Genomic DNA, 12,753 nt, shown 5'->3' with positions numbered 1-12,753 from the left:
GTACTTTATTCAGCCTTTTGCACTTTAATCTTGCTTGAAAAAGTCACCAACCTTTTGACGTGAAGGTACATATTTGTGAAACCCACCCCCGGTTACTCAGTTGGTCACCTGTCCAAGTGGCTACTAGCTCTGTTCATAGTCTTTTGACCATTGGAACAGTTTTTCAATTTGTGCTTTTGAAGTCTAAGCCTTTGTTGAATTTCTTTCTCTCAATGATTTGAGCAAATCAACACCAATTGCTAAAACAAGTCATGTTAAGTTCATTCACACAATTTTCAATTCATTCTCTCTAATGAGGGCCATCAATATATTTTTCACCTTGGCAAGCTCAAAGATTCAATTCAAAAGGCAATTTCCAAACATGAATACAACTCACTGCAATTGATTCAACATAAGTTTAAAGAGTCATCATATTAATGGGGTCATGGAAAGAAAATCTCATTCAACATAGTCTATCAGTTTGAGTAGAGCAAAATAAAAAGAAGAAGACTGTGGTTGTGTGTGTTATTGAAAGCATAAATGAAAACAAACAAAAACTAAAAGGAAAAAGAAGAAGAAGAAGAAGAAGAAAGAAGATATGCACCCCCACACCTAAATCATGCATTGTCCTCAATGTACAAGAAAAGAAAAAGAACAAAAGAAAATGAGTACTTCCCTGGGGTGTGGTGTGCATGGTGTGATCCTCTTAGGCAGAATGAGTTGGTTGATGTAGTGGAATTTCTTCCACTACTTGCACTGCAAATCCTTTATAGAAAAGTTTCAGGCGATGGCCATTCACCTTGAAGATTTTTCCTGTCTCTACACTGCGAATGTCTACGGCTCCATGTGGATAAGCATGCTCTACAATGAATGGTCCAATCCACCTAAACCGTAGCTTTCCTGGAAATAATTTCAAACGAGAGTCAAAGAGCAAGACTTTGTCACCAACCTCAAATTGTTTTCTTGAAATCTGACTGTCATGGGAAGCTTTGGTTTTTGCTTTGTAGTTCCAGGAAGTCTCATATGCATCTCATCTTATTTCCTCTAGCTCTTGCAGTTGCAATTTGCGATAGTGTCCAGCTTCTTTAAGGTCCATGTTGCAATTCTTTACAGCCCAATAGGCCTTGTGTTCAAGCTCAACTGGAAGATGGAAAGCTTTTCCATAGACCAATCTGTAAGGAGACATACCTATGGGAGTCTTATAGGCTGTTCTGTAGGCCCATAAGGCATCTTCCAAACGTGCACTCTAGTCCTTTCAGTTGGGAGATACTGTCTTTTCAAGGATGGCCTTGATTTCTTTGTTGGACACTTTAGCTTGCCCATTTGTCTGAGGGTGGTAGGCTGTGGATGTCCTATGTATGACATTGTGCTTTCTGAGAAGGCTTTCCACTACCTTATTGCAAAAATGGATCCCTCTGTCACTGATGATTGCCTTTGGTACTACATGTCTAGCAAAGATGTGGGTCTTTACAAAGTCTACTACTGCTTTGGCATTATCAGTCTTCGTTGCTCTAGCTTTTACCCACTTGGATACATAATCCACTGCAAGGATGATGTAGGTGTATCCAAAGGATGGTGGGAATGGGTCCATGAAGTCTATGCCCTACACATCAAATACCTCACAGACCATAATGGGGTTCTGTGGCATTTGATTTCTGTTGCTCAGATTTCTAGTCTGTTGACATCTAGCACATGATCTGCAAAACAGAAAAGCATCTCGAAAAATAGTGGGCCAGAACAGGCCACTTTCAAGTATTTTATGTGCTGTCTTTCTTGGACCAAAGTGTCCACCACAACTATAGGAATGACAAAAAGTAAGCACTGAAGCTATTTCTTGGTCTGGAATACATCTCCTTATCATTTGATCAGCACAATGTTTCCACAAATATGGCTCATCCCAAACATAGTATTTGGCATCTTTCTTTATCTTGTCTCTAGTGTGCTTAGGCATGTCAGAAGGCAAGTTACCTGTGGCTAGGTAGTTCACCATGTTTGCGTACCATGGCTCATCAGATTGGGCCTGGAAGATATGTTCAAAGAGGCCATTCTCACATTCTTTAGATTCTGAAAGGTGTTGCAAGGGTGTCTGTGTTGACTGTCTGGCAGAACTGATTTCAGGAACATTCTTCTGCGCATGTCCTGACTGAAAGGGAGGCGGAAGAGGACTGTTTTGGGTTGGAAGCTGAAAGGACGCGCCTGAGAGGCTTTCAGATGCCTCTTCCTGCGCAGGAGTGGCCTGTGCATCATTCTGAAGTGGTGCAACTGGTTTCTATACTTCCTGTAGTGGTTTGCAGTTCACCTGTTGGACGCTGTAGACTGTTTCCTTCAGTTTTGGCTCTTTCTGGCTCTCTTTCTGTACCTGGTCAGTATCTCTGCAGAAATCACTATTAAGAATATCATCTTGATTTTTATCAAAAATTTCTTGACTCAAGCAGTCAACAATATCAAGACCATAAACAGGGGACATATCATGTGGATATTTCATAGCATCATAAACATTAAATTTAATGACTTCCCCTTCAAACTCCATAGTCAAAGTACCATCATGCACATCGATCTTAGTCCTGGCAGTACTCAAGAAAGGACGTCCAAGAAGGATGTCAGAACTAGTATTGCAACTGTCTTCCTTAGTATCAATCACATAAAAATCTGCAGGAAAGACAAGTTCATCTACTTGAACTAACACATCTTCTAGAACACCTATGGGATATACCACAGATCTATCAGCTAATTGTATCACAACTCTTGTGTCTTTCAGTGCACATGCATTCAAAGAATTATAGATGGAAAGAGGCATAACATTTATGGATGTACCAAGATCACACATAGTTTTCTTAATTCCAACATTCCCAATCTTGCAAGAAATAGCAAATATACCTTTATCTTTGCATTTAGTGGGGAGCTCTCTTTTAATTACAGCAGTAACTACTTCACCTACACTTAATTTCTCTCTCTTAGCAAGCTTTCTTCTATTGGTGCAAAGTTCTTTCAGAAATTTTGCGTACCTGGGAATCTGCTTAACAACATCTAGCAGAGGTATGTTGATTTCCACCTTTCTGAAAGTCTCAAGGATCTCCTTTTCTTCTTTTTCTTTTTGAGTTCTTTCAAATCTTTTTAAAAAGGGAGGTGGGATCTGAAAGCGTACCTGGTGATCAGCTTTCTGCGCAGGAGGTGTTTCAGATGGAGCTCGGCTGACCGGCTCATGCAGGTGGTGCGTAGAAATGGTTTCAGTTTGTGCAGGCTTTGTTTCAGATTGCGCAGGCTCTTGTGCAACTTGCTTCTCTTCCTCATATCTGGCATCTTGAAGCTCCTTTCCACTTCTCAAAGTAATGGAACTAACATTCTGTCTAGGATTAGTTTCAGTTTGAGAAGGGAGTTTACCTTGGGATTCAGATATGCTCATAGATGCAGTCAGCTGTCCTATGTCCTGTCGCATGCTTTGCATGGCACTTACCATTGTTTCCATCATCTTTTCAAGGTGCTGGATGGAATTTGGAGGTGCTGGTTGGGCTTGATTCCTTTGATAGTTCTGATAGTTCTGGTTGTTGTTGGCCCTTCCATACCTGAGATTGGGGTGGTCTCTCCAACCTGGGTTGTAAGTGTTGGAATATGGATCATGTCTAAGCTGGTTGTTGTATCCTCCAATGGCATTCACTTGCTGGCTGTCTTCTTGAAGGGTAGGACATTGATTAGTTGGATGTCCTACATATGCACAGATCCCACATGGCCTAGTTGGCTGGGTTTTTTGAGGTTGGCCTATGAAGAAATTTGTCATGGCAGAGGTTAGTGCAGAAATCTGAGAGGAAAGGTTAGATGTACTTACCTCATTGGCTTCTCTCTGCAGTTGCTTTTCTTCTCCATATTGCCTAGATCAGGCTGCAAGTGTTGAGATCAACTCTCTCATCTCCCTAGGTGTCTTGTCTGCAATGGATCCTCCACAAGCTACGCCAATGAATCTCCTTTCTGAAGAAAGTAGGCCTCCATAGAAGAATTCTATGAGTGCCTTATCTGAAATCTCATGTTGAGGACAACCTGTACACAACCTTTTAAATCTTTCCCAATAATCATATAAATCTTCAGATGGTTTCTGTCTAATGCTTGAGATTTCTCTTCTTACACCAATAGCCTTATGAGTTGGGAAATATTTATTTAAGAAGGTTATTACCATGTCGTCCCAAGAAGTAATAGATCCAGGTGGTAAGTAAAATAGCCAATCCTTAGCATAATCATCAAGTGAAAAAGGAAAGGCTCTTAACTTAACATGATCTTCAGAAATACCTTGAGGTCTCATAGATGAACAGACAATATTGAACTCTTTCAAGTGCTTGTGTGGACTTTAATTTTCTAGACCTCTAAACTTAGGGAGAAGATGAATCAAACCTGTTTTCAGTTCAAAGGGAACTGTCAGAGGTGGATAGGTGATGCAAAGAGGTGCTTGATCACCCACAGGTATTGCCAATTCTCTCATGGTTCTTTCTCTTGGCACTGGGGCTCTCATAGCTGGATTTTCTTGAATTATTTAGTCTTGAACAGCATGTCCATTATGGGCAGCAGGTTGTGCCATGTTTTTTGCCATTTTAGGAACTCGGTGGTGTGATCTAATGGTTTCAGATGTGTGATCTGCGCAAGGTTGGTCTTCAGGTGCAAGTTCGGCTTTAGTTGGTTCTTCAGGCCGAATTGCTTGCTTTTCTAGTTTCCTGATGGTGCGTTCAATTTTCAGATCGTAAGGCAGAGTGTCCCTACGTTCAGATCTGGTCATGAAAAAAAAACAGATTAGTTAAATCAATTCCCCGACAATGGCGCCAATTTTTGACTCGCGGTTGTCGAAACCGGTAAAAAATAACCTTTCCAGTTATCAATAATATTACTCCTGCAGATAGTGGTAAAGGATCGAATTCACAGAGAATTGAAAACTTATCTATTTTTCTCAACAAGACCAAGAGAATTAACTGAAAGTGCAACTGAAAGCAAGTAACTGAAAGCAGAACAAAAATAAAGTGCAATAAAAGTAAAAGGGGGGTTTTGAGATTGATTTGATTAGCAAATTACTGAAAGCAATTAAATGAGCAAGTAATTAAAATAAAAGAGAATTCTAATATGAGAAAGATCTAGTTGAAGATTTGGATCCACTTTGGTTGTTTGGATTGATCATTGAAACTTATGTTCTCTTGATTGATTCAATAGATTAGTTATGGAGATGGAAAACGCTTCTCACCACCATGTCTCTCCTTATGATCAAATCAATTAGGGAATGTCCTCTAATTAATTACTAATTAATAAATTGCCAAGGAACGTCCTTAGGCTTTAGGCATCAAAACAATTATCAATTGCATAAAAAAATAGAGAGATCCAATCTTAGCTACTCAAACGCATGAGATGTTGCTAGATCATACAATTCCTTAGTTGTTACACCAAGTGTTCTTATGTTTGAATAATTCCAGCAATTACGAACTAAAAATTATCCAAACTAACAATTAATTACCTTGCAATCAAGAATCAAGTGGCCAATTTGATCAAAACAGCAAAGTAATAATAGATTCAAGCACCAAATTGTATGAATATTAAACAAACCAAAGACAAATAGTTTATGTTCAGATCTCACAATCCATAAAACAACCTTAGTTTCAACCAATCTTCAACTAGAATTAAAGGTTTCAGCCACTCATGGCTGAAACAAAATAGAAAATAAAAGGGAAGAACAAGAGATGAAGAACTGAGTGGTGGAGAAGCCTTGTGCCTTGGCTTGGCCGAATGGAAGAGATGGATGGGGATGCTCGGCTACTGGCTTAAGGAGAGCTTAAATATGTTTTTCAGATGTTGTCCTAGGGTTTCTTTTCTGTCCATGAATCTTTAAGAGGCTGCATAAAATGCCCTTGGTCTTTGCTTGCACTTACCTTGCCATCCATGCACATGTGTGAAGAAGTGGACATATGGTTTGTCTTCAATTGCAAGGAGTGGGTCTTTTGGTCTTTGCTTGCTGCCCTAGTGTCTTCAAGATGCTGCCCAAGCTGCCCAAGACTTGCCTTCACACTATCCTTGCCGCCCATGCACAAATAAGGAAGGTGGAGCCTCCTTTTGCAATTTGAATTTTGAATGTGCAAAGCATAAGGTGGCAAACATGTGATCTTTGGATTTGACTTCTTGAAGAAGCTGAATCTTGAAATTCAAAATTTGAATATGAATTTTGAAGATTTGAATTTCAAAATACTTTCCTTATTTGGCTCTTCATTTATGGCAACTTGAGACTTGGCTTCTTGAATAAGGAGGTGGCTACTTGGAGATTTGAAATTTGAATTTCAAATTGCTTTAGCTGAATGTTCTTTCCTTATTTGCCACTTTCCTTATTTAGAACTTTCCTTATTTAGCTTCACTTGATTTCAACTTGGCAGGCTTGCTCTCCTTTGCTCCATTTAAGGCAGTTTTAAGGGTATTTTCTCCAAAATGTCTCTTTACACCTAATATCTGCAGAACATGATTAAAACCACAAAATTAGGCAGTAAAGATGCAAATAAACATCAAGAACATCATGATAATATGGACTAAAATATGCTCTATCAGGTAATCCGTACGTTTTGCTCATGCAATACTTGTTCATTATCCTCACGCTCCTGTAGCTTGGATCTGAGATCAGCCATTTCATCATGAAGATCCTGATTTTGCTGAGCTGATATGAAGGATGAACTAGTAAAAAACTTGCTTGGGAAGAAAATTGAAGCCTGTGATCCTAGACCGTACACCTTTCTTTTTTTCTCTCCATCCACTACCTCAAAGTATAACTGAGACTCATCAATGCGAGATGCCTTAATACTGTCATTATCTGTCTGTAATGCTTGCTCTTAAAAAGTCAGAAAGCAGTCCTTAAAAAAATACATTTTAATATAACAGTATAAACTATAAATCAAATAATTTATTATAATTTATTTAACTTCTCACATGAATGGCTTTTGAGCGTGCATCAACAAACTCTGAGGTCCCCTTTTTCTTATGAGTAGCCTCAAATAACTCATAAGGTAGAGGATCTCCGCCTAGTCTTTCACGCTGCAAGTTCAACATAAATAGTAATAACATGCTTGAATATAAATTCACAACAAATTGGATAAAATTTAAAGCATTTGAAAAAATTAAGTGAAAATAAATATTACTTACCATCTGTTGTTGATGCCTATATTGAGATATGGATCCTTCACAATGTCTTGATGGGCCAGCGCCTTGTCCACCTGTTTCACTCTTTCTATTATTTGAGAATTTTTTTACATTTGTCTTGATACTCAGCTGCACTCCAAGTGGATTGTCGTGCATCCATTACTCCTTCTGATAGCGATAGCCTCTTCTCCTTCCTATTCCTTATGCTACATATAAGGCTATGGTAGCGCTCTGCAGCTTTCTTCCTCCAAGCTATCTTCATAAGCTGTTCTATTGCCTCCTCCCATAAGAAGTGTTTCTGTAATTACTCTCATTTAGTGATAAATAATGAACAGTAAAATTAATCACATGCACAGTAAAATTTGTATTACCTTAAATTCTTGCCAATAGAATTTTTTAACATCTTCTGGTACATTTTTCCAATAAAAGCCATCTGTTACTAACTTTTCCTTAAAAATCAAGGTAATTCGCCTAATAATCGGATCAGAAGGCTGCATGCTGTAAAAGAATAATTGACAAAATAATTCTTTTTGAAATGAGCAGAGAAATTAAATGCATAATTAAAAATACTTATAAATTATATTCACATTGAGTTTACTAAGGAAATATATGGTTTGTGTCCTGTAGGTCCACAACTACCAGAAGCAGATGCAGATGCAGATGTAGCCATCGATGCAATAGGTGGCAAACCTATGGAAGCTGAGGCAGTAGCAGATGTGTGCACTAAAGCAGGAGTGGATGATGCAGCACCCTGTGTGGGTATGTCACCCTGGTCTGGTCTAGGAACCAAAGCAATGTGCTAGACTAAATATTGATTGACATTTTGTGATTCACTTGTGTGGACACTAGCCCTACCATGGTCTCCTCGACCACTACATGAAGATCTATGTCCTCGTCCTCTGATCCTATATAAATGCACATTAAACAAATCACATGTAGTAAAACATATTCAATAACTGAGAGTAAAAATAAATATCAATTATGTTATACCTTCTATTCACTATCTACATCTAATTCATCATTATCATCATCATCATTATCATCATCATCTGTTTTTGTTGCTATTATAGTTTCATCTTCATCATTTTCCTCACCATCATCAATTTCAATAACATCCCCAGTTGGATCATTTAATTGTTTTGTTGAATCATCAATTTCCCTAATAATGGCAGTGTATTCCATTTCATCTTGTTGAAATGGTTCATCAATAGGTTGTGTATTTTCTTGTGTTGAAAGTTAAATTACAGAACGTGCTTTGACTTTTACAGCAGCCCACCATTCAATTTTGTCTCGCTTTAGGCTAGGATACGGAGTATGTATCACTTGTATCGCTTATACTCCAAGCACAAAAGGCTCATATCTATTAAAAGATCACTTATGATTAACATCAACAAGTTTATATTTGGTATGGATCTTTGTGCCGACATTTGGAGTGGGATCAAACCAATTGCATTTGAATAGTACAACTTGCTTGATTGGAAGATCTAGATACTCCAAACGTATAACTTCAAGCAATTGTCCATAGTAATCGCTCTCTTTGCTGCTGTAATTTGACTCCTTAATACATATTCCACTATTCATAGTTGCTCTACTTGCACAGTATGATTTTGATTGGAACTTATATCCATTCACCATATATCCATTGTATGATGTCACACTTTGTAATGGACCCTTTGCAACTATGAATCTTCTGAATTAGTAATCCCAAGTCTTCAAGTAATTTCTTTGTAGAGTAGAAATTATCAGTAAATAAATTATCAGTTGGTAAAATTTCTTTGATGAATTGGCAAATATTGTCAAAACAACGTTCAGACAAATGATGTTTAGATATCCTTACCACAGCTGATAGTTGTGAATGATTTTCACAAGCTGACTACAATTCCTTATTAGCAGTGGCCAACATGTCATACAATCTCTGAGTAGATGGGTTTGGAGGCTCATTACTTATTGATAGAAAGAAATGACTCGCGGTTGTCGAAGCCGGTAAAAAATAACCTTTCTGGTTATCAACAATTTACAACTGCAGATAGTGGCGAAAGGATCGAATCCACAGGGAATTGAGAACTTACCTATTTTCCTTATCAAGACCAATAAAATAAACTGAAACAAAAATAAACTAAAAAAGAAGAAAACTGAAAATGAGATAAGCTGAAACGAGATAAAACTGAAACGAGATAAAACTAAAAGAGAAATAAATGGAAAGCAAAATAAACTGAAACGAGATAAAACTGAAAATGAGATAAACTGAAAGCGGAATAAAAATAAATTGCAGTAAAAGTAAAATGGGGGGTTTGAGATTGATTTGATTAACAAACTACTGAAAATAATTAAAATAAGCGAATAATAAAATAAAAGAAAAATAAATAATAAGAAAGCTCTAGTTGAAGAATTGGATCCACCTCAGTTGTTGGGATTGATCATTGACACTTAGTTTCTTTTGATTGATTCAATAGATTAGTTATAGAGATGGAAGACACTTCTCACCACCATGTCTCTCCTTATGATTAAACCAATTAGGGAATGTTCTCTAATTAATTACTAATTAACAAATTGCCAAGGAACGTCCTTGGGTCTTAGGCATCAAACAATTGTTAATTGCATGAAGAAAGAGAGAGATCCAATTCTAGCTACTCAAACGCATGAGATGTTGCTAGATCACACAATTTCCTTAGCTTTTACACCAAGTGTTCTTATGTTTGAATAACTCAAGCAATTACGGACTTAAATCATCCAAACTAACATATTATTACTTTGCAATCAAGAATCAACGTAGATCTAAAGAACAAAGCAATATTGAAATCATGAAATGGTATGAATATTGAACAACCAAAAGTTAAACAATGTTTGATCAAATCTCCCAATCCATAAAACAACTACAGTATCACCTAGTCTTCAAATAAAATAAAGGATTTCAATCTCTCATGGCTGAAACAAAACCAAAAATAAAAGAAAAGAAGAAAGGTAGAAGAAGAGACGTGAATCCCGTAGGTGTCTCCAAGGTGGTGTGTAAAATGTGTGTGGAGGCTCCTCATGTGTCTTTTTATAGTTGAAAGTGCTGCCCTAGGTCATACTTGCTTCCTAATTAGTGAAGAGGCTGCCCAAAGTGCTGAAAAGGAAAGAATCGCGTTGCAAATTCTCCAGAAGGAAGGAGGCGCGTGGATCAAGCTTCAAAAGAGGAAGGATGCGCGCGGATTGCAGAAGAGGAAGGAGAGCGTGTAGTCATTAATGTGCAGAAGTGGAAAGAAATCTGTCCAGTCTTTCCTTTTTAGGTGGAGCCTTCATTTGAATTTTGAATGCTGAATGAAGAAGATGCAAGTGCATCTCCTTGGAATCTTGCTGCCTAAATAGGAAGATTTGACTGCTGTAGTGTGTGCATATCTTTGAATGAGGAAAGAAAGATCTGCGATTTGAATTTCAAATAATCTTCTGACTGAGCTTTCCTTTTTTGCTTTTGCTTCTGCACTTCCCTTATTTGAGGACTTTTCTTTTCTGAAAACTTTTCTTATTTGACACTTTCCATAATTGGCTTCACCTTCTGAATAAGGAAAGAAGAATCTGCAATTTGAATTTCAAAGAATCTGTTGATTATGCTTTCCTTTTTTGACACTTTCCTTATCAGAAAATTTTCCTTATTTAGCACTTTCCATATTTGAAAACTTTTCTTTTTTGGCACTTTCCACATTTGGCACTTTTTGGCAGTTTTAAGAGTATTTTCTCTGTAACGACCCGGAAATCGGACCGCTACCGGCGCTAGGATCCAGGTCGGCTTAAGGCCGCCGGAACCCGTAGCAAGCCTGACATAAAACCTATAAACCTGTTTAATCCCATACATGATCAAGAATATACATAAAAATTTAAAACTTTAGCTTTCATACATTCATCCTTTCATTCCTTTACCAAACTCAACCTGTACATGCACTATACATAGTCATAGACATAGACATTGACCCCTCTGTGGGATCTCATCAGTGCCCCAATGGGTGACATAACATATGTTGAGTTGGTTTACATAAACATCGTAAAACATCTGAGATCATGTATTAAAAGGGATAACAACATTCTATGGTCAAGCACACTTCTAACATCCATGAATATCATTACGTTACATTGCTATACTGTACTTATACCTGACTGTACTAAACATAACATCTCAACATTATTCATGTCCACACTATCTATTACATAACCAAGACTTCATTACTCTTGCTGACCTCCTGGTCTACCCTGTACCTGCAAACCTGGGGGTTAAGGGAGAGAGGTGAGCTATAAAGCCCAGTGAGCAGAATAATAAAACATTTAAAACATATGGTAACATGGAATGCATCACAACACAATCATATCACATCAAGGATGAAGTTGTCACCAATAGTCCCCTACATGGTCCAACTGTGCCAAGGGCGTAGAATGGGCCTCACTGGTCTTTCTCTTACATAACATAGCATAACATAACATTCCAACTGTGCCAGGGGCGTAGAATGGGCCTCACTGGTCTTTCTCTTACATAACATAGCATAACATAACATTCCAACTGTGCTAGGGGCGTAGAATGGGCCTCACTGGTCTTTCTCTTACATAGTGCCAGGGGCGTAGAATGGGCCTCACTGGTCTTCCGTACCGTATCATCATCATATCGTGACATATGAGGACTAAAGGATCATTCAACACTCATCCGCATCATCAACATATTATGCAATGCAACATATTCGTGAGTTCTAATGCAAGCACCCTATTATATCTCATGGCATTCATAATGCGTGAATCATGCTAAAACTGGTTTATTTAATTTAAAGCATAAGAGTTATTCCACTCGCCTCTGGCTAGCTCTGACAGACACGAAAACAGCTGAACTCACTGCTGAGGTCCTCGGTTCCTCGGGTCCGAACCTACACAGGTGGACTCAAATGAGGGACCAAATATACATGAACATGACTCTGGGATACTCCCCAAAAACCCCCTGAAAACACCTCAAAACATTCATGGAATACATGCAAAGGAAGGCTGGACAGGACACTTTCGGCGGCAGGTTCGGCGGCCGAAAGTCCCTCCAGAGCCGAAAGTCAGGTAGGTTCGACGGTACCTTCGGCGGCCGAAACTCCCAGATAGAGACGAAACTCATGCATGTTCGGCGGCACTTTCGGCGGCCAAAACTGCCCTCCAGAGACGAAAGTCTTCTTTCGGGGGCAGGGTTCGGCAGCCGAAAGGCTTGCCTCCCAGGCAGGTTCGGCGGCCGAAAGTCCTTCGGCTGCCGAACCTAGTTTCTGCCAAAAGGGCAGAAACTCGGTTCTTCATGCACAAAAGCCTCCCATTCCATTCAAACATGCATAAGCCTATTCTACAACACTCCCAAACATACACAATCAAGCATACAAGCTCATAGGGGTCTCAAACTAGCCTAAACCCCAACTACAACACATCAAACATACCCACATTGTTCAAAACACACATTAAACTCATAAACTCAAAACAACCTAAACATGCATTTCTACTTCATGAAACAACTTATAACTTGTTTAAAACATAAAGTGAGCTCAAGATCAGCCCTTACCTCTTAAAGATCGAGAGGAAAACGACCCTAGCTCAGAGATGGGAGAGATTTGAGTTTCTTGAACCTCAAAGCTCCAAAACTTGCTT

Source organism: Manihot esculenta, chromosome 4 (genome assembly GCF_001659605.2).
Source record: "Manihot esculenta cultivar AM560-2 chromosome 4, M.esculenta_v8, whole genome shotgun sequence".
Classification (NCBI taxonomy): Eukaryota; Viridiplantae; Streptophyta; class Magnoliopsida; order Malpighiales; family Euphorbiaceae; genus Manihot; species Manihot esculenta.
This window is presented reverse-complemented; position numbering follows the sequence as displayed.